The following is a 23,564-nucleotide window of genomic DNA, read 5'->3' on the forward strand; positions in this document are numbered from 1 at the left end:
GCCTGGCATTTGTGTAGCATGAATGTTATTTGCCACTTATCATCCCAACCCTGTCCAGGTCCTCCTGCATATGGACACGGACTGTTTCAGTATCTAAGGAGTCGCAAATGGTATTAAACATTGCCCAATCATCAGAAAACATCTGCACTTGTGAATTTATGATGGAAGGGAAGTCATTAGTGAAACAGCTGAAGATGGTTAGGCCTAGGAATTATTGCAGGGATGTCCTGGGACTGAAATGATTGACCTCCAACAGCCACCACTGATGCGACCATCAATTCACACGAGACAGAAGTGAACAGTGGCTTTAATCAACGAGAACAGTGCCTGCCTGTGACTGCTCTGCACTGAGAGCCTCCTAAAGGACCTAGATACCTCCCCTCAAGGGGGTGGAGCCAGGGGCAGAGCTCACAAGGGCACCAACATGATATAATCAATGTAGTACAGTACAATGGTCCATAGGTGGAGCCCACATGGGCAACAGCATGATACAATGTAGTACAGTGGTGAATGGTTACTATAATACGTTCACCACAACCACCATCTTCCTTTGTGCTAGGTATGACTCTAAGCCATGGAGAGTTTCCCCCAATTCCCATTGACTTCAATGTTGCCAGGACTCCCTGATTCCACACTCAGTCAAATGCCTTGATGTTAAGGGCAGTCTCACCTCCCGTTTATGGAAAATATTTTGACATCAAGATATACTTAAAACAAAATGAAGTAGTGCAGGTTTAAAAGAAAGGCCATAGGCTTCAGACATTGGAGTTTTTCCATTTAAGCAGGCATGGTAGATGCTGCCTGTGAAAAATATACTCCAACAAGAGGGTTTGATTGACTGGCCTATTGCCAAATCCCTATCTTGGAAGGTACCGAAAACAATGCCTTTGTCATGATATTCAGGTAAACATCATAGCACAAACATACATATATACTGATGGACAGATCAACGGACCAATCAACACACACAACATCACAGCCAATCACAGGCAAGAGCATACACAGTACAAAACAGAGAATACGACACTTCCTGAAGATTCCAGCAGGAGACAGCTCAGGGCACAGAGCTCACAACAAGCCACTCAGACATCCACCATGTGCTGAGTGCCACTACAAGATAGTATTAGGAATAGGTCCACAGATTCAAGGGTTATGATCGAACCTCAGTAACCAGTTTACCACTGTAAATAAATGTTAGAAATAAAACTGAGTTGTACCATTCGCAACCGTGTTGGTTCGTCTGTGTAGCAGAGTACCCAACACATCATAGTACCAGGAGTAACTGTGGGACCTACCTACAGATCCTCCGAAATCTGCCATTTTGCGCCATGGACACCGTCAGCACACCGCAGCCGCTACAAGTCGCTGGAAACCTCGGCGTTAATTGGAAGCTGTTCAAACAGCGCTTCCAATTCTTCCTGGAAGCCAACGAAAAGGAGAGCGCTTCGGACGCCAGACAGATCGCCATCCTCCTCTCCACGGCAGGTCAACACGCCATCCATGTCTACAACTCCCTGGTGTTCGCGGAAGGTGAGAACAAGACCAAGTACAAGACGGTCCTTCTCAAACTCGACCAACACTTCAACGTCGAGATCAACGAGAGTTTCGAGAGGTATCTCTTCCAGCAGCGCCTGCAGGGTAAGGATGAGCCCTTTCAATCCTTCCTTACGCATCTCCGTATCCTCGCGGTTACGACACCACCTCCGATTCCATGATTCGGGACCAGATCGTTTTTGGAGTTACCTCGGGCACCCTACGCCAGCAGCTCTTAAAAATAAAAGGCCTCACCCTAGCCTCCGCAATCGAAGCCTGTGTCCTGCATGAAAACGCGACTCGCCGCTACTCCCAATTTCAGAATCGGCACGGCAGGGGTCCTACGCGGCCCGACGCGTCCAGGCGATCGAGTTCCCCCCGGCCCGCGGCCCGGATGAGGGCGGCCATTTTGCACGCTTTTCAAGGCCTCCCGCATTTGTGCGCGCCAAAAACGACGTCGACACAGAGGGACGTGATGCGCAGACGCGCTCGACGCAAGACCGAACTGCACATGCGCGGTGGCGCAACGAACGCCATGACATCATGATGTGCGGCAACTGCGGAGCCGCACATTTAAAGCGGCAATGTCCCGCAAGAAACCGACAATGCCTCCGCTGTGGCAAGATGGGCCACGACGCTGCCTGCTGTCGAGCAGCTCAACCTGCCAATGTTCCCCAATTCCGACAACCTCGCAGGGACATGCGGACCATTCAGCCTCCTTACTACGAGTCGTGCCCAGACGATATCCAGACCAGTGACACAGATGACCGGGACGCCTTCCGTGTTGCGGTCATTGATGGGAACCGGATGTCTCCAGCCAGGACCCACCAGCCGTTGCAAGTGAACACTGTCAATCCGGGTGATGAATGGTGTGCCACCCTAACGGTCAACCGATCACCGATAACATTCCGTCTGGACACTGGCGCCTCCGCCAACCTCATAGCATGGTCAGCCTTCTACGCCATGAAGGTCAGACCATCAATTCGGCCATCCCATTGCAAGATGGGAACGTTATCCCGGCTATGGGATCCTGCCAGCTCCAGGTGACACACAACACACACATGGCCACACTCTCATTCAAGATAGTTGGATCATCGAAGGACTCCCTGCTAGGCGCACAGGCATGCAATGTTCTCCACCTCGTGCAACGAGTCCACGCTCTGTCTCCAGAAGGCACATCTGACTTCCCGGATGCAGAATTTAGGGCATAGCTCCAATCGCTCCTTGCCCACAACCAGGAGGCATTCGAGGGTACGGGAACACTACCCTACACCTACAGAATTCGGCTCAAACCGGACGCCACCCCGGTCATTCACGCACCTCGCAGGGTCCCAGCGCCACTCAAAGACCGCCTCAAGCAGCAGCTGCAGGATCTCCAGGACCAAGGGGTGCTATCCCGGGTCACGGAGCCCACGCCATGGGTCAGCTCCATGTGTTAAGAAGCCCTCCGGCGAGCTCCGGATCTGCATTGATCCAAAAGACCTCAACAACAATATAATGAGGGAACACTACCCCATACCCAAACGGGAAGAGATCACGAGCGAAATGGCCCGGGCTAAAATCTTCACAAAACTGGATGCCACGAAGGGTTTTTGGCAGATCCAACTGGATCAGTCCAGCCGAAAGCTCTGCACCTTCAACACCTCTTTCGGCAGGTTCTGCTGCAACAGAATGTCATTTGGCATCATCTCGGCATCCGAGGTCTTTCACAGGATCATGGAGCAGATGATGGAGGGCATCGAAGGGGTGCGCGTCTACGTGGACGACGTCATCATCTGGTCCACCACACCATAGGAGCACATCAATCGTCTCCAGCGCGTCTTTGCACGCATACGGGAAAACGGCCTGTGCCTCAACCGAGCCAAGTGTTCTTTCGGCCAAACCGAGCTGAAGTTCCTGGGGGACCACATTTCCCGGTCAGGGGTCCGTCCGGATGCAGACAAGGTCAGCGCCATTACAGCCATGCCGCAGCCGGCAGACAAGAAAGCAGTGCTACGCTTCCTAGGCATGGTCAGCTTCCTGGGGAAGTTCATTCCCAACCTTGTCTCCCACACAACGGCTCTGCACCACCTCATCAAGGAGTTCACGGAGTTCCAGTGGCTGCCCACAGACCAGAAGGAATGGGAGGAGCTCAAAATTAAGCTCACCACCGCCCCGGTATTGGCGTTTTTCGACACATCTCGTGACACTAAAATTTCGACTGATGCCAGCCAGTCCGGCATTGGGGCGGTACTCCTACAGCGGGATGACACTGCATTATGGGCCCCGGTCACCTATGCCTCACAGGCCATGACCCCCCACAGAGCAGCGCTACGCGCAGATTGAAAAGGAGAGCCTGGGTTTGCTGACCGGAATAGACAAGTTCCATGACTACGTGTATGGTCTCCCCCAGTTTACCATTGAGACTGACCATCGCCCCCTGGTCAGCATCATTAATAAGGACCTGAACGAGATGACCCCTCGCCTCCAGCGCATCCTACTTCAACTCAGGAGATATGACTTCCAACTGGTCTACACCCCGGGAAAGGACCTTATCATTGCGGATGCCCTATCCAGAGCAGTGAGCACACCGCCCGATTCGGAGGGGTTCATTGTCAGGTCGAAGCGCAGGTCGCCTTCACACCGGCAAATCTGCCAGCTGACGACTCCAGTCTGGCCCGTATTCGCCGGGAAACTGCGGCTGACCCCCTTCTACAACGTGTGATGCGCCACATGACGGGAGGGTGGCTCAAAGGGCAGTGCCCGCAGTTCTACAATGTCCGAGACGACTTGGCCATCATTGATGGTGTCCTTCTAAAACTGGACCGGATTGTGATTCTGCACAGCATGCACAAGCTGGTCGTCGACCAACTACACGAAGGCCATCTGGGGGTCGAGAAGTGCAGACGGAGGGCCCAAGAGGCGGTATACTGGCCGGGCATCAGTGATGACATTGCCAATATGGTGCTCAACTGCCCCACCTGCCAAAGGTTTCAACCGGCGCAGCCTCCTGAGACGCTTCAGCCCCATGAGCTGGTGATGTCCCCCTGGGCGAAGGTGGGTGTGGACCTTTTTCACGCGCTTGGCAGGGACTATGTAATCGTCATTGATTACTTTTCCAACTATCCAGAGGTCATACGCCTGCACGATTTGACATCGTCCGCTGTCATAAGGGCATGCAAAGAAACCTTCGCTCGCCATGGCATTCCGCTTACTGTCATGTCGGACAATGGGCCCTGTTTTGCCAGCCAGGAATGGTCGTCCTTTGCTGCTTCGTATGTCTTCACACACGTGACGTTCAGCCCTCTGCATCCCCAGTCCAATGGAAAGGCGGAGAAGGGCGTTCACATCGTCAAGTGGCTCCTCTGCAAGGCTGCTGCTGCCGGATCAGATTTCTGCCTAGCCCTGCTGGCCTATCGCTCGGCCAGCTGTTGATGGGCCGTGCCCTCAGGACCACTGTGCCATCCATTCTGGTACCCACAACCAACCATGCTCTGGTACTACACACAATGCAACAGCAGCGCGTTCGCCAGAAGGTGGCATATGACACACGGGCAACTGATCTTCCCGCCCTGGCGTCTGGAGACGACGTCCGCATCCACCTACCAGAAGGTGGCTGGTCAGCACCTGCCGAAGTTCTCCGACGCGTGGCTCCCCGTTCGTTCCTGGTTCGCATGCCTGATGGATCCATTTGTAGGCGCAATCGCCGGGCTCTTCCCCTACTTCCACGCTCGCTACGGGAACTTACACCAACACTGTGCCCTCCTGTTGTTCCTGATTTTGACTTGGTGGAGCTTCCTGCCACCATGCCCCTTCCGTCATCGCCCGTGGCCAGGCCCATTCCTCAGCCTGTGGATCCAGACCCACCCTTGAGGCAGTCAACCCGAATTTGTCGCCCACCTACTAGACTGGACTTATGAGCCTGTTTGTACATTGAACTCATAATACCACTGTGTTAATATGTTTCTGTTCTTCCTTGTCGTTACAGGAGTTCGTTTTATCATTCAACATTTCCCCGTTCTTTGTTTATGGTACAACCTCGTTGTTATGTCGCACCCGACATCGCCCCTTGTATATTGTTTAGCCCCATGTACATGCTGTAGATATTGCACACACACACATTCAGCTGCACTCAGTACACATCTCTATTTATAACCACATAGGCACATGTTCTTGTAAAAAAAGGGGGGGATGTCATGATATTCAGGTAAACATCATAGCATAAACATACATACATACTGATGGACAGATCAACGGACCAATCAACACACACAACACCACAGCCAATCACAGGCAAGAGCATGCACAGTACAAAACAGGGAACACGACACTTCCTGAAGATTCCAGCAGGAGACAGCTCAGGGCACAGAGCTCATAGCAAGCCACTCAGACATCCACCATGTGCTGAGTGCCACTACAAGATAGTATTAGGAATAGGTCCACAGATTCTAGGGTTATGATCGAACCTCAGTAACCAGTTTACCACTGTAAATAAATGTTAGAAATAAAACTGAGTTGTACCATTCGCAACCATGTTGGTTCGTCTGTGTAGCAGAGTACCCAACACATCAGCCTTCTGCTTCTTAAAGCTAGAATTAACAGACGAAAATAGGGCGCATGGACAGGAAAATTTTAATCAAGGAACTTGTGAAACAGAGCTTTGGCTGAAGATTTATATACTAAAAATAGAGTCTGTTTTTGCACTTTGGTAGTCTGAATGAAAGGTTATGCCAAAAACAAGTAAAATCAGCCCCTGGTGGGAACAAGGTGCCAATTTACTATTTTTTCCTGTATATTTGAATGAGACTGAATTACATTTGTGGAATTTGCTTTGCATGTTCACTTTCTGTCTGTGAAGTAAAGCAGCTAATTATTTGTTTCTGGCCTCTTTTTATCAAACGTCTCTCAGTCAACCTTTAAAAAGATTTGCGAATAGTACATGAAGGCATGAGTAAAAGACATATCATCCTACTCGGCTTTTGTGGCAACCTCAAGTGCCTCGATGTAAGATGCTCAGATTATTTATAGAGGTGAGCAGTAAGTACCCCTACACCCAACAGAAATCTAAGACAGATTCTAAACTTGTTACAATTCTATAGAGATACGGGCGACATAAACTAACAGTATATTGTCATCAAACCTCTGGCAGTAAATAAGGAGCAAGCTCTCCAGAAAATCATGAGAACTGATTCTAAATCCGTCATAATCTTTTCAACAGTTGGAGGATTGAAGATGCAATATTCTCACATTAATCCAATATTTTCAATACTGCGAGGATTGAACAGATTTTGACCTTCTCACAAAAATATTTATTTTAAGATGGTATCTTTTATATCAGTCATCCAGAGTACAGATTTCCAATTATATTGCGGAGTGTTTTTATGAACAGAGGCATTAAAAATATCACCCCTGTTTGTCTGCCATTTGATAAAAGTTGTTACATTAAGAACATCACTTCAACTTTTACTACCATTAAATTTAATAATGCGGAAAGTTGGAGCAAAACTGCATGCTCTGCTTCAGGCAATTCCCATGAAAACAACTTAACCAACCTTGTGACTTTAAGTCTTTACCATATAGCCACATCCTTCAATCATCTCTACATAAGAACAAATGGAGCGCCAACTAATGATGACGTTCTTCTCCTTAGCGGGACAGAATAATCGGAAAAGAGATACTACATGATGACAGCCAAAGTCTATGTCTGTAGAGATTCTGTTTGTCTGTTTTTAGTCATATAAAGCAGAAGTTGCCTATTAACTTGAGCTGATCCAAAACTATGCCATCTGCATCATAACTATTAGAATAAATTTACACAGTAAAGGGTGAAAGCTCGGAGCTGTCTCCTTGCTTAGGCCTATACATGCCACTGCTCAACACCACACTAACTTTGGGTCATGTGCCTTTTTGAATGGTGTTATGCTCAGTCCGACATTGACCCTTTATGTGCCAGATCTTTATGCTACAGAAGTCAATATGAGTAGTGGCGATTAATGACTGGAATAGGATATCCTCATAGGTTTGTAGAGGTTAGAAAACGGGATGCTGGCAAGAAGAGCATTAAGTTTGGAAATGATGAGAGTACGTATCAAACTATTAGTGACAGGTGGACTACGGTAGGTATGCAAATGGATGTTATGGAATTGGAAGTCCTAGCAATGTGGAATCAGAAAATAGTTCCTAATCTCCTCTAGCTCTGTAACCACCCCACTGTCTGGTTTAATTAAGTTTCTTTCTTAAACCTCTATTCGGTCCTACATTCACAGCATCTTTTCAGCACCAAGATCCTGCTCTCTAGAGATTCCTCCCCAGGTTCTCCACCTCTGTGCAGGGGACGATTTACAATGAAACACATTGTGCCCAGGCACAGGGCTCTAACCAACAGGGTAGTCCCACCATCTGCTGACCTGATGTACTGCTGGACCCAGTATTGGAACACTCAGAGTCAGCTCAGCTGGAGTGCACTTCGACATAGCCAGACAGTTAGCAGGGCATCAAAGCAGAGGCCAATTACTCCTTGCATTTGCTGCTGATCGGCTCAAACTAATGAGCCTATCACCAGCAAACACAAAGCAAAATCAGACTCTGATTGGATGAGAACCAAAGGCTGGGGATGTCAGTGACAGTTGGCAGCAGGTGCAGGCGAGGTCTGACCCGACCCAAGGTGGCGGAGAGGCCTGGTGGCTGGCCATGACCAGGACGCAGTGTGGGGAAGCCTGGGGCAGCACCAGGAGCAAAGCGGCTCCCCCTCTCCCCCTCTAGGCCAGCAGCAGGCATGCGAGGCTCTAAGGTCACAACAAGGACACACTTTGGGTGGAATTTTCATTAAAAATGGCAAAGTGTCAAGTTCTGTCTGAAAATTGGCATGTTTTCACTCCAGGTCTTCAGATGCTTTGTCAAAAAAAAGCAGGGGAACATGTTTTACACTTACTCTTAGAGCTGGCAAAATGTAGTTCAAGGCCCTTCTTCCCCCTCCCCGCCCCCACTGTCATGATATGCAAACATGCAGCTAATGAACACATAGAATAGGACACGATCAATGAGCAGTCAGGACACTCAGGGGTGGTATCTCACTATAAAAGGGATGAGGCACTCACACCCCGCCTCTTTCCACAGACCAACATCTACAGAGTGAGACAGGGTGTATCTTCAGCATCACACCCCAGCACGTGGCTTAGAGCAAGGCTGGTTCAGTTAGACTGAGTTACTACATTTAGATTAGCAGAGAGTCGAACTCATTGAGAACTGTGCTAATCGTTCAATAAAACTCATTGAACTCACTTCAAAGTCTGGAGCATCTTTTACTCAAAACTGCATCAAGTGGCAGCTTGTGTTATTCCAAATTACATAACACAACATGATACCAGGAGTCTGTTCAATCTAGTTAGTTCAACTCAGCAAGATCCGTGACGACCAGCGAATGTATACCGGCACAATGGAAAGATTCCGGCTCTTCACCAGCTCAGGACCTCCGGCAATCTTAGTGCCAAGTGGCGGACATTCAAGCAGAAATTTCAGCTTTACGTCGAAGCATCAGACCTCAATGGTACGTCTGATGCACGGAAGATAGCTCTTCTCCTCACCACAGAGGGTGATCACGCCTTGAAAATATTCAACTCCTTTCACTTCGCCGAAGACCAGGACAAGACAAAGTTTCAGACCATCCTGGACAAGTTTGACAGCCACTGTGAAGTGGACGCCAACAAAATCTTCGAGCGCTACATATTCCAGCAACGATTGCAAGGTAAAGTCGAATCCTTCAACTCATATTTAACTAACCTTAGACTGCTAGCGCAATCCTGCAACTTCGGTGATATCACTGACTCCATGATCAGAGACCAAATCGTTTTTGGAGTTCACTCTGATCCTCTGAGAGAGCAGTTACTGAAGATCAAGCATATGACCCTGCAAGTCGCGATTGAAACATGCACAGTGCAACAGCACGCTGAAAATCGCTATTCCCAGTACAAAACGGCAGAAAATAATAAACTAGCCACCCACGAGGCGGAGAGTGTGCAGGCCAGCCCACGGATGCAGTGCCTCAACATTGATGAAAGCGGCATTTTGCGCGCTGTTCCCGGGGCCCGACGCATGCGCGATGCGAACGGGATAACGAAGCAGCCGAAACCCGCACTGCGCAGATGCAGACGTCTGAGAACCACACTGTGCATGCGCAACGACGCACGGAGCGTCAGGATGCCGACGTCATGACGTGTTCGAACTGTGGCACCACCCATTTAAAGAAACACTGCCCTGCAAGAGGCAGACGCTGTTTAAACTACGGGACGCCAGGCCACTATGCAGCCCTGTGCAGATCTGCACCGCCAGTCAGGAGCCAGCGCTCCCAATTCCGACGACGGCGCATCCGGAGTGTGCAACAACGCCTACAGGATTCTGATTCCGGCAGTGCAACGGATCCAGATGATGAATGTCTGGACAACGCCTACCGTGTGGGCATTATTACAACGTGTGAATATGCCACACCAGATTAATGGCGAGCAGTGATGAAGGTCAACCATTGCCCCATCCAGTTCAAGCTGGACACAGGTGCCTCTGTCAACCTCCTGTCACAGGCAGACTTCAGACGCATTAAGAAGCTCCCCACGGTCCTTCCAGCCGCCTGCAAGTTCGTGGATTACAACGGTAATGCCATCATGGCACTGGGATCCTGCCATCTGCACGTATCCAACCGACACACACAAGCACGGTTACGCTTTGAAATTGTTAAGCCGGACAGGTCATCCCTACTAGATGCGCATGCCTGCAAGCAGCTGAACCTCATTCAAAGGGTTTATACCACAAATCCTCCCATGTGGATCTTCAGGTCGGCATCGACGACATCCTCGCCCAGTATCCAGATGTGTTCAACGGGATGGGCACTCAGCCGTATCGATACAAGATTCTGCTACGACCTGATGCCAAGCCAGTGGTCCGCGCACCACGACGTGTCCCTGCTCCACTGAGAGAGTGCCTGAAGGCACAGCTCAAGGATCTTCAGCAAAAAGGCATCATATCGAACCGACTGACTGGGTCAGCTCGATGGTGTGCGTAAAGAAGCCTTCGGGGGACCTGCGTATCTGCATTGATCCCAAGGATCTCAATAAGAATATCATGCGGGAAAACTACCCCATCCCGAAGTGGGAGGAACTCACGAGTGAGATGGCACACGCACGCTTCTTCACCAAATTGTATCCATCACAGGGATTTTGGCAAATCCAGCTGGAAGAGTCCAGCAGAAGGCTCTGCACCTTCTTTTTAAAAAATATATATTTATTCAAATTTTTCAACACATTTTCAACAACCCCCCCCCTCCCCAACAAAAAGAAAGATACAAGAACACAACAATCAGAAATTATACATTGGATTTCCCCCATATACAATAACCCCTCATATAACATTTGAGAGCACAAATAGGGGAAAAAAAATACCTTCACCCAAACGCTACCCCAAAAGAACCCCCCTCCACGGGCTGCTGCTGCTGCTGACCTCCTCCTAACGCTCCGCGAGATAGTCTAGGAACAGTTGCCACCGCCTGAGGAACCCTTGCACAGACCCTCGTAAGGCAAACTTTATCCTCTCCAGCTTGATGAACCCTGCCATGTCATTGATCCAAGCTTCCACACTCGGAGGCTTTGCATCTTTCCATAGTAGCAAAATCCTCTGCCGGGCTACCAGGGACTCAAAGACCAGAATACCAGCATCTTTCGCCTCCTGCACTCCCGGCTAGTCCGATACCCCAAATAATGCCAATCCCCAGCTCGGCTTGACCCGGGCGTTCACCACCTTGGACATAGTCCTCGCAAAACCCCTCCAAAACCCATCCAGCGCCAGACACGACCAGAACATATGGACATGATTTGCCGGGCTCCCCAAGCACCTCCCACTCAATCTCGCCCCTGTCATATGCGCTCTGTGAGTAACTTTGAATTGTATTAGGCTGAGCCTGGCGCAAGAGAAGGAAGAATTAACCCTACTCAGGGCATCAGCCCACAGACCCTCATCTATCTCCTCCCCAAGCTACTCCTCCCACTTGCCCTTTAACTCCTCCACCGAGGCCTCCTCCTCTTCCTTCAGCTCTTAGTAAATCGCCGAAGCTTTGCCTTCTCCAACCCATTCACCCGAAACACCCTGTCCTGAATCCCACGTGCCGGAAGCAGCGGGAATTCCCTCACCTGCCACCTCACAAACGCCCTCACTTGCATGTACCTGAAAGCGTTTCCCGGGGGTAGCCCAATCTTCCCCTCCAGCGCCCCGAGGCTTGCAAACGTCTCATCGACGAACAGGTCCCCCATTCTTCTAATCCCTGCCCGATGCCAGCTCCGAAACCCCCCATCCACCCTTCCCTGGACAAACCAATGATTTTCCCGAATCGGGGACCAAACCGAGGCTCCCACCTCGCCTCTGTGTCGCCTCCACTGCCCCCAGATCTTCAGCGTCGCCACCACCACCGGACTCGTGGTGTACCTTGTCGGCAAGAGCGGCAGCGGTGCCGTCACCAGCGCCCTCAGGCTTGTGCCCACACAGGACGCCATCTCTAACCTCTTCCACGCCGCCCCCTCTCCCTCCATTACCCACTTACGGATCATCGCCACATTGGCTGCCCAATAATAGCCACACATATTCGGCAGCGCCCGCACCCCTCCCCCCCCCCCCGTCCCTGCTACGGTCCAGAAACACTCTCTTCACCCTCAGGGTCTTATTGCCCCACACAAATCCCATGATGCTCCTGCTTACCCATTTAAAAAAGGCCTTGGGGATCATAATGGGAAGGCACTGGAACACAAAGAGAAACCTCGGGAGGACCGTCATTTTGACCGACTGCACCCTACCCGCTAGTGAGAGAGGCAGCATATCCCATCTTTTAAAATCCTCCTCCATCTCCACAAATGGCATCAAATTGAGCTTGTGCAGGGCCCCCCAACTACTAGCTACTTGGATCCCGAGGTACCAAAAGCTCCATTCCGCCCTCTTCAGCGGTAGCTCGTCTATCCCCCTTCCCTGTGATGCACAAACAATTACACTCAAAACGAAGTGATTTCATAACTGAAGGCTTTAATCGACTAAAACTTGTTCCCCAGCAGCTTCGGTACAGAAAGTGAAGGCTGCTGGGATGGCACCGGTTCTTATATTCTGCCTGTCAGGGCGGAGCTACGTATCAACAGCCAATGGTAAACTTCTAGGTTTAACCAATGGTCATCAGCCTCTTAGGTACCGCAATACCTGATAATACCACATTCACCCCCTGTTAAAAAAGAGTCCGGCGGGTGTGGTGGCCAGTGGTAACAGTCACCTTTAACATGGTATGATCAGATATGGAGATACCGTGATACCTCCTTACAGGGTGACGAATATTTACAAAGTATTCGTTCACAGCGAAGCAATCAGTCGATCGGGTGGCCTGGTCGTCCTTCTGGATCGTCTGGGCTTCGGTGGTGATTCTGGTGGGGGTCCAGATGGTTGCGACTCTGGGAGCGTGGTTTCGGCCTCCCTGGCAGCTTTGTCACCCCTAGGCGGCGCTGTTGGGGCAAACGGTTGACACGGGGAGGGGGGGTGCCTGTAGGGGTGCCGGTGGGTGGGCGGGTCTAGGCAGGAGCGGCAGGAGTACTGATCCTCCAGTGAGGTGCTGTGGGGGGTTGGGGGTGGGGGTAATGGTTCGGGTGCACGTGGGGTTCCGGTGGGCACCAGGTCCCGTAGGGAGACCGTATCTTGCCGGCCGTTAGGGAACGCCACGTAGGAGTACTGCAGGTTAGCGTGCAGCAGGTGGACCCTCTCGACCAACGGGTCCGACTTGTGCGCCCGCATGTGCTTCCGAAGCAGGATGGGTCCGGGTGTCGCTAGCCAGGTTGGGAGCGAGGTCACGGAGGAGGACTTCCTGGGGAAAACAAGGAGACGTTCATGAGGTGTCTGATTGGTAGTTGTACAGAGCAGCGACCGGATGGTGTGGAGGGCCACCGGGAGGATTTCTTGCCAGCGGGAGACTGGGAGATTCCTGGACCGTAGGGCCAGTAGAACAGTCTTCCAGACCGTTCCGTTCTCCCTCTCCACCTGTCCGTTTCCCCGGGGGTTGTAACTGGTCGTCCTGCTTGAGGCAATGCCCCTGCTGAGCAGGAATTGACGCAGTTCGTCACTCACTGTTTATGTACGCGGGGAAACTGAACAATGTAAAGATACCCTGGAGGGCCTTGATGACGGTGGTTGCGGTCATGTCTGGGCAGGGGATGGCGAATGGGAACCGGGAGTACTCGTCAATCACGTTCAGGAAATACGTGTTGCGGTCGGTGGAGGGGAGGGGGCCTTTGAAATCCATGCTGAGGCGTTCAAAGGGACGGGAAGCCTTTATCAAGTGCACCCTCTCTGGCCGGTAGAAGTGCGGTTTGCACTCCGCGCAGATTTGGCAGTCCCTGGTGACTGTCCTGACCTCCTCGATGGAGTAGGGCAGGTTGTGGGTCTTGATGAAGTGGAAGAAACGAGTGACCCCCGGGTGGCAGAGGTCCTCGTGGAGGGCTCGGAGGCGGTCCACTTGTGCAATGGCACAAGTGCCGCAGGACAGGGCATCAGGAGGCTCGTTTAGCTTCCCCGGACGGTACAAGATCTCGTAGTTGAAGGTGGAGAGTTCTATCCTCCACCGCAAGATCTTGTCATTTTTAATCTTGCCCCGCTGTGCATTATCGAACATGAAAGCAACCGACCGTTGGTCCGTGAGGAAAGTGAATCTCCTGCCGGCCAGGTAATGCCTCCAATGTCTCACATAGCTTCAACTATGGCTTGTGCCTCTTTTTCGACCAAGGAATGGCAAATTTCGGAAGCATGGAGGGTACGGGAGAAGGCCACAGGCCTGCCCGCTTGGTTGAGGGTGGCCGCCAGAGCTACGTCGGACGCATCGCTCTCGACCTGGAAGGGGAGGGACTCGTCAATGGCACGCATCATACCCTTTGCAATGTCTGCTTTGATGCAGCTGAAGGCCTGTCGGGCCTCCGTTGACAGGAGGAAGGTTGTGGACTGGATTAGGGGTCGAGCTTTGTCTGCGTAGTTGGGGACCCACTGTGCGTAATAATTGAAAAACCCGAGGCAGCGCTTCAGGGCCTTGGGGCAGTGAGGGAAGGAGAACTCCATAAGGGGGCGCATGCGCTCAGGGTCGGGGCCTATAACTCCATTTTGCACTACGTAGCCTAGAATGCCTAGACGGTCAGTGCTAAACACGCATTTATCCTTATTGTACGTTAAGTTAAGGATTTTCGCGGTCTGGAGAAATTTGCGGAGGTTGGTGTCGTGGTCCTGCTGGTCATGGCCGCAGATGGTGACGTTATCCAGATACGAGAACGTTGCGCGTAAGCCGTACCGGTCAACCATTCGGTCCATCTCTCGCTGGAAGACCGAGACCCCATTAGTGACACCAAAGGGAACTCTTAAAAATTGATAGAGCCGCCCATCTGCTTCGAAAGCAGTGTACTAGCGGTCACTATTACAGAGGGGTAGCTGGTGGTAGGCGGACTTGAGATCCACCGTGGAGAAGACCTTGTATTGCACGATCCTGTTTAGCAGGTCGGCTATACGGGGGAGAGGGTACGCGTCCAGCTGCATAAACCTGTTGATGGTCTGACTGTAGTCGATGACCATCCGATGTTTCTCCCCGGTCTTTACGACCTCTACTTGAGCTCTCCAGGGACTGTTGCTCGCTTCAATGACTCCTTCCCTCAGTAGCCTTTGGACCTCCGACCTAATAAAGGTCCGGTCCTGGGCACTGTACCGTCTGCTTCTGGTGGCGACGGGTTTGCAATCCGGGGTGAGATTCGCAAACAGGGAAGGCTGGTCGACCTTAAGGATCGCGAGGCCGCAGACAGTGAGGGGGGTATAGGGCCGCCGAAGTGAGGAAAAGTAGCTGAAGAGAGAGAGCTTAACAATGCCAGCTAACAGGCCTGGGGCCAAGAAAGGTTGTTGGATGGTCAGAAGCTTAGTAGGAATAGGGTCAAGGGAGCAGAAACTGGGTGTCATGGACAAGCTGAGCTCAGAGAGGGCATGAGGGGAAATAGGACAGAAACTAGAGAAGGATGAGAGTTCAGACATAGGGCAGGGAGAAAAGTTGGAGGAAGTTTGACCCAGTGGGCTCAGGGAAGGGAGAGAAGCAGCAAAGGCAGTGGATTGGATAGTTTCAATCTTAGTTACAAAGCTGTCCACGAGCTCCTCAAATTTATTGTTGCAGGGGACTGCAGAGGGTACAGGAGAAGATTGTTTTTTGCAATAGAGAAAAGAAGTCAGGAGTGATATTTATAATCCATTATAATCCTGGAAGCATGAGCAGTTTTAGCAAGTGAGAGCAGCACCCAATCATGTTTTAAGTGGTCAAAGCAGATCTTGAGGTGGAAGGCTAATCCAGTTGTCCATCATGACTGCTGAAATACAAAAAGCACATTAGAGAGGAGAGATTACGAGAAAATACTTTTAAAATTTATTTACGGGGTGTGGGCATCGCTGGTTAGGCCAGCATTTATTGCCCATCACTAATTTCCCTTGAGAGGTTGGTGGTAAGCTGTCTTCTTGAACCGCTGTTGTTCCTGAGGTGTAGGTGCACCCACAGTGCTATTGGGAAGGCAATTCCAGGATTTTGACCCCTCGACAGTGAATGAACAGCAATATATTTCCAAGTCAGGATGGTGAGTGAATATCCAGGTGATGGTGTTCCCATGTCTCTGCTGCCCTTGTCTTTCTAGGTGGTTTAGCACAGTGGGCTAAACAGCTGACTTGTAATGCAGTACATAGAACATTGAACATAGAACATAGAAAATACAGCACAGAACAGGCCCTTCGGCCCACGATGTTGTGCCGAACCTTTGTCCTAGATTAATCATAGATTATCATTGAATTTACAGTGCAGAAGGAGGCCATTCGGCCCTTTGAGTCTGCACCGGCTCTTGGAAAGAGCACCATACCCAAACTCAACACCTCCACCCAACACCAAGGGCAATTTGGACATTAAGGGCAATTTATCATTGGCCAATTCACCTAACCCGCACATCTTTGGACTGTGGAAGGAAACCGGAGCACCCGGAGGAAACCCACGCAGACACGGGGAGGACGTGCAGACTCCGCACAGACAATGACCCAAGCCGGAATCGAACCTGGGACCAGGGAGCTGTGAAGCAATTGCGTTATCCACAATGCTACCGTGCTGCCCTTAAGAACAAATAAATCTACACTATATCATTCGCAGTACAAGGCCAGCAGGGCGGGTTCAATTCCTGTACCGGTCTCCCCGAACAGGCGCCAGAATGTGGCGACGAGGGGCTTTTCACAGTAACTTCACTGAAGCCTACTTGTGCCAATAAGCGATTATTATTATATTATTATTAATGGTCATGGTTCTGGGAGGTTCTGCCGAAAGAATCTTGATTAGTTCCCATAGTGCGTCTCATGGATGGTGCATTCCACTGTTCAACGCTGGTCGAGGAAGTGAATGTTTGTAGAAGGGGTACCAATCAAGCGGGCTGCTTTGTCCTGGATGGTGCTGAGCTTCTTGAGTGTTGTTGGAGCTGGACTTTGTTGTATCTGTAAAGAGCGTGAGGTCAGGTGTCATGCCTCGATCTGGCATGTCTTTCTTGTGGGGACCATGAATTGGATTCAATTTGAATTGGTTTTTGGAGCAGGCAAGGAGCTGAATTAGGGGTCTGCCCCTTTCCACACTCTGAGCTCTGGCTTTGTAACTCTGATAAAGTAATTTTAAAAAAGTATCTGTAAAATCTCAGTTGCTTCGACCAGTGTATTAATCAAGTGTTTTACCCAGGTGCCCTTATTTGTGAGATGAACAAAGGACAAAACAGATCCATGGTTTAACACAATATTATTCACAATTCTCTCACTCAACGAAGGATAACTCAGACTCACAGCTGAACTCCAGGTATTACCCGCACTTAGTGAAAGAGACTGGCCGGGCTACAATCACTCGATGTGGATCTCTTCTCAGCGCTCTGAAACCAGGTTCCCTTCTTCATGCGATAGTTGTGCCTGGGGGCTCCCAGGTTATTGCTGCCGTTCTGTTCCAATATTCCTTCCTTTATACTGGTATGCTAATATTGAGTCATAGGCATACGCCCACAACTGACCATTGCCCCTTCCAGAGCCCAACTCGTTAACGGGTAAAACAGATTACTCCTGTTATCCAGGATGATTCAATCAAGACCCATTGTCCTCTGAAACACCCTCGTCTGACCAGCCAACAGCTCTTAATGGAGTCTGATGGCTTCTTTTGTCTGTCCTTCATCCTGCTGCAAAGTTGGTCACTTGTATCTGGAAAATCGTTCCATATTCATAGCATGGTTAACATGAGTGGGTAATCACAAAGTCCAGATAGCAATAATAAGTTTATGTGTTCAGTTGAATGCTCTTGCAGTCAACCAGTGTTTTCTCAGCCTGTTTCCAGCACCACGACTCATCCATGCAAGTGAAGAGTATTCTATTACACTCCTGAATTGTGCCTTGTAGATGGTGGACAGGCTTTGGGGAGTTAGGAGGCGAGTTACTCGCTGCAGGATTCTTAGCCTTTGACCTGCTCTTGTAGCTACAGTATTGATATGGCTAGTCCAGTTCAATTCCTGGCAGCCAACAAAAAGGGGAATCCCAAAGTCTTCTGTAGGTGTATAAACTGTAAACTGGTGGTAAAAAGAGTGGGGTGATTTGCGAACTAAAAGCGAATTTACCCATGGAGGCAGGACATGACTGAGGTATTAAATGAATACTTTACATCCATCTGTACCAGTGGGGTAGATACTACCTAGGACATGGTGAAAGATGAGGAAATTCTGTCCCTAGAAGTGTTTAAAGTTGATGAGGATGGAGTGTTGAATAGACCGTCGGTACTGAAAGTTGACAAGACACTGGGACCAGATGAGATGCATCCGAGGATATTGAAGGAAGTGAGAATGGAAATTGTGAGGGCGCTGGCCATAATCTTCCAGTCTCCTCTTGACTCAGAGGAGATGCCAGAGGACTGTAACATTGCAAATTTATGCCCTTGTTCAGAGGAGATTGTGAGGATAGCCCGAGAAATTATAGGCCTGTCAATTTAACATCAGTGGTGAGATTATTGGGATAGAATTAATCATCAGATGGAAAAATGTGGGTTGATTAGAAAGAGCCAGCATGAATTTCTAAAGAGGAAATCGTGTTTAACTAACTTGCTGGAGTTTTTTGCGGCGGTAACCATAAGGTACAATAAGGATAACTGATGATGTGGCATACATGGACTTACAGAAGGCGTTTGATACGTGCCACACAACAGATTTGTGAGAAAGGTTGTAACTCATAGAATAACAGGGACAGTCGCAACATGGATACAACATTGGTTGAATAATAGGAAGCAGGGAGTAATTGATGGTCAATGGATATGTTTCAGGCTGGAAGAAGGTTTGTAGTGGCGTTCCTCAAGGGATAGTATTGGGGCCTTTGCTTTTCCTGATAATACTAGTGATCAATATCTTTGTGTGCAGGGGCAATTTCAAAGTTTACAGATTAGACAAAACTTGGGACTTTTGTAAACTGTGAAGAGGTCAGTGTAGACCTTCAAAAGGACATAGTCAAGTTGGTGAAGTGGGCAGGTAGATGGTAGATGAAGCTCAATATGGAGAAGTGTGAGGTGATGCATTTTGGTAGGAAGAACATGGAGAGACAATATAAAATAAGGAGTAAAAGTCTTGGGGGTGCAGGAGCAGAGGGACCTGGTTTTATATGTGCATTGATCATGAAGGTGGCAGGACAGGTGGAGAGAGCAGTTCATAAAGCATATGGTATTCTGAGCTTTATTTATAGGAGAAGAGAGTACAAGAGCAGGGAGGTTATGCTGAACTTATACAAGACACTAGTTAGGCCTCAGCTGGAATATTGTGTACAGTTCTTGGTACTATAGGGAGGATGTGAACATGTTGGAGAGAGTGCAGAAGAGATTTGCCAAAATGGTTCCAGGGATGAGAAATTACAGTTATGAGGATAGGTTGGAGAGGTTGGATCTGGTCTTCCTAGACTAAGAGGAGATTTAATGGAAGTGTTCAAGTTCATGAGGGGGTGAAAGTAGTTTTTTTTAATTCATTTTTATGGGATGTGGGCTTCACTGGCTAGGCCAGCATTTGTTCACCATCCCTAATTGCCCTTCAGAAGGTAGTGGTGAGCTGCCTTCTTGAACCACTGCAGTCCATGTGATGTAGATACACCCACTCTGCTATTAGGGAGCAAATTCCAGGATTTTGACACAGTGACAGTGATGCATTTCCAAATCAGGATGGTGAGTAACTTGGAGGGGAACTTCCAAGTGTTGGTGTTCCCATGTATCTGGCGCCCTTGTCCTTCTAGATGGCAGTGATGGTGGGTTTGGAAGGTGCTGTCCATGGAGCCTTGGCAGGAGCTCCTGCAGTGCATCTTGTAGTTGGTACACACTGCTGCTACTGTGTGTTGCTGGTGAAGACTATGAATGTTTGTGGAAGGAGTGCCAATCAATTGGGCTGCTTTGTCCTGGATGGTGTGGAGCTTCTTAAGTGTTGTTGGAGCAGCACTATCCAGGCAAGGGGTGAGTATTTTATCACATTCCTGACTTGTGCCTTGTAGATGGTGGACAGGTTTTGGGGGGGTCAGGGAGTGTAAAAAAACCTCAAAACATAGTACTCCAACAGGGAGTTATATATTTTCATAACAGTTACAGCAAGTAGAGCAAAACCTCTCATAACATTAAACCCCCCTCCCAGGGCTCTCCAAAACACTCAACTCACACAAGAACAAAGAAATGCAAACATGAACAAGGAACCCCAACAATTTCCCATTTCCACATACCCACCCCCGACATCCAAAAAACCTCAATCAACCCGCATCCCAACATGCTTTTTTACCAAAGAATCCGCCTCCGGCGTATCGAAAAAATGTTCTTTCCCCGTAAAATTCACTCTGAGCCGTGTCAGGTACACCATTCCAAATCGGACTCCACTTTTATACAGGTCGGCTTTGGCCTTGTTAAACGCCGCTCCCCGGAATTTTGATAAAGCCTGATGGTGTGGCCTTCCCATGTGTAGTCGCAATGCTCCTTTGCCTATCTAAGAATCCGTTTTTTTACTGGAAGCTGTGAAACTTCACAATTACTGCTCACAGTGGTTTGTGGGATGAGGCTTCTGTCAGAGTATCCTATGGGCTCAAACCAGTTCAGGAGGCGATGTGAATCTACCCGCCCCCACTATCTTCCCAAACATTTTCGTAAAGTATTCAGCGTGAGTTGGGCTTTCCATCCCCTCTGGCAAGCGCACAACCCAAATGTTTTGCCTCCTGGAATGACTCTCCAAATCATTCACTTCGGCTTTCAGTGCTTTATTCACCTCAGCCATCAGAGATATCTCAGCTTCTGGAGAGACTATCTGGTTGCTATGCCCTGAAAGTGCCACCTCCATGCCTTGTATTACAGCGCCATGCGGTTTTACCATCTCGTTGGTCTCCCCAACGCCAACCGCATGGAAGCCAGGGCCTCTTCCATCGACTAGCGGAGGTCCCCCAACACAACCTAGTAGTGGGCAGCACGGTAGCACAAGTGGATAGCACTGTGTCTTCACAGCGCCAGGGTCCCAGGTTCGATTCCCCGCTGGGTCACTGTCTGTGAGGAGTCTGCACGTTCTCCCCATGTCTGCGTGGGTTTCCTCCGGGTGCTCCGGTTTCCTACCACAGTCCAAAAGACGTGTAGGTTAGGTGGAATGGCCATGCTAAATTGCCCTTAGTGTCCAAAAAAGGTTTGGAGGGGTTATTGGGTTATGGGGATCGGGTGGAAGTGAGGGCTTAAGTGGGTCGGTGCAGACTCAATGGGCCGAATGGCCTCCTTCTGCACTGTATGTTCTATGTATGTAAAAACCCGCCTTTGCTTCTCAGATTCTGCCACCAAAGGTGCCGGTAAGCCACTCTGCCGTTAATGGAGTGGCTGGAGTCACAGAAGCTGCCTCCACCATTCTCTCCACTAACGAGCCCCGAGAAACCTCCGATTCCGTCGACCAACTTCTGCTTTCAGGTTTCTTCCCCCTGGTCCTTCCTGGCATTTCCCCAATGTGGTCACCTTATTCCATTGATCAAGTGGGTTTTTAAACAAATATACCCCCACAAATTGGGTGAAAAGGACTAAAAGTCGAGTACCCTAGCAGAAGCTACCTTGTGTATGTTCTCCCCCTACATACCGCCACCGGAAGTCAAGGCCAACCTCGCGGTCGGTGACTACTCTCTCCTTGGTCAACCCTGCGATCTCTAGGGCCCATTCCTCATAGGATGTGAGGACTCAGATGTCTGGCATCCCCCCCTCCCCCCCGCTCCCCCCCGTTTCGCTTATTATGGGCTATCTTCTCCTGTGGGGACAAAGAGAGGACATTGTGAACTGCACGCTTGATGGGTATAGCAGGTGGCATGTGTGGACACCACAACTGGACATGAAGGGATTATGCTGGTGGGTGTACCAGAGGGTTCAAGCACGAAGATCAGGTATGGAGAGGGTGCGAGATGATTTGTGGAGAGGGTTGGGAATTTGAGGGGTGTCAGGCGGAACTCATGCCAGGAGGGAGGTGGCAACTTACCTTTGCAGCTTGGTGGAGATCGTTGGTCTCCTCCTAACATTGGACACTGGCCCTCCTGGTCATACTGCCCACACTGAAAGCCACTGCCACTGCCTCCCAGGCGGTATTGCTGACCCTGCTGCTGGTCCTCCAACTCCCAGGGGGAACAGGGTTCACAGCATTGAGAAGCCTTATGAGGTCGGTATCCCCAAAGCGAGGAGCAGGTCTATGCGCTACCATGTTTGTGCATTAACTGGGAATGAATGGTGAGGGAATGTTTAAAGTAAGCTCCATCTGGACTTTCGGTAGCAGCCACGGAGTGAGTGGTCTCACGTAGGGCAGCTCCAGATCGAAGGCATTGGTTTGAGCTCATTTTACCCGAAAGCGGGGTAATTTCGACGGGAAAGTGTAACTGAAGATGTGGAGGAGAAGTTCCCTCCATGAGTAGCATGTCTACTGGTTACCAGACCCAGAAGAAAAAGTTAAAGTCCTGCCCAAGGAATTGGAGGAGATCTGTGGCGCAGTAGTAATTGTAAAGTTGACAGAGGGGGATGGGTTGTCGCAAGTTGGAAAACCCCAGATGGACCAGTTGATGGAGTTTATCAGAGAAGAGTTCCATCAGCAGCGAAAGGAGATGCACAAGGATCGGTCGCAAGCCATCGAAGAAGATGAACCACCCCTGAAAGGATCGGTGGAGAGAGTTGAGAAGTGCCTGGAGGCACGGGTCACAGATCTGGGAGACGGAGAAGGTGATGTCTGATCACAACGAGCGTGTGGTGGCTTTGGAGGCAGAGGTGGGCTCCTGGGGGACCTTTGCAAGGCACTAAGGGCAAAGGTAGAAGAGCAGCACGGCAGCACAGTGGTTAGCACAATTGCTTCACAGCTCCAGGGTCCTAGGTTCGATTCCCGGTTTGGGTCACTGTCTGTGCGGAGTCTGCACGATCTCCCCGTGTGTGCGTGGGTTTCCTCCGGGTGCTCCGGTTTCCTCCCACAGTCCAAAGATGTGCAGGTTAGATGGATTGGCCATGATAAATTGCCCTTAGTGTCCAAAATTGCCCTTAGTGTTGGGTGGGGTTGCTGGGTTATGGGGATAGGGTGGGGGTGTGGGCTTAGGTAGGGTGCTCTTTCCAAGAGCCGGTGCAGACTCGATGGGCCAAATGGCCTCCTTCTGCACTGTAAATTCTATGATATCTATGATTAAAGCCGGAGAACAGGTCCAGAAGGCAGAACCTGCGTATCGTTGGCCTGCCTGAGGGTGTGAAGGTACAAGTGCCGCGAGATACATCTCAAGGATGCTGGCAGGGCTGGTGGTGGAAGGGGTGCTAGTCAAGGCCCCAGAGGTGGACAGGGCGCACAGGTTCCTAAGGCAGAAGCCGAGAGTGGGGGAGCCACTGCGGGCAGTGATTGTTAGGCTCCATAAGTTTGTGGAGAAGGAAAAGATCCTGCAATGGGCCAGGAAGAAGCGGAACTGCGAATGGGAGGGGAACAGGGTCCGAATCT

Source organism: Scyliorhinus torazame, chromosome 3, assembly GCF_047496885.1.
Source record: "Scyliorhinus torazame isolate Kashiwa2021f chromosome 3, sScyTor2.1, whole genome shotgun sequence".
NCBI classification, from domain to species: domain Eukaryota; kingdom Metazoa; phylum Chordata; class Chondrichthyes; order Carcharhiniformes; family Scyliorhinidae; genus Scyliorhinus; species Scyliorhinus torazame.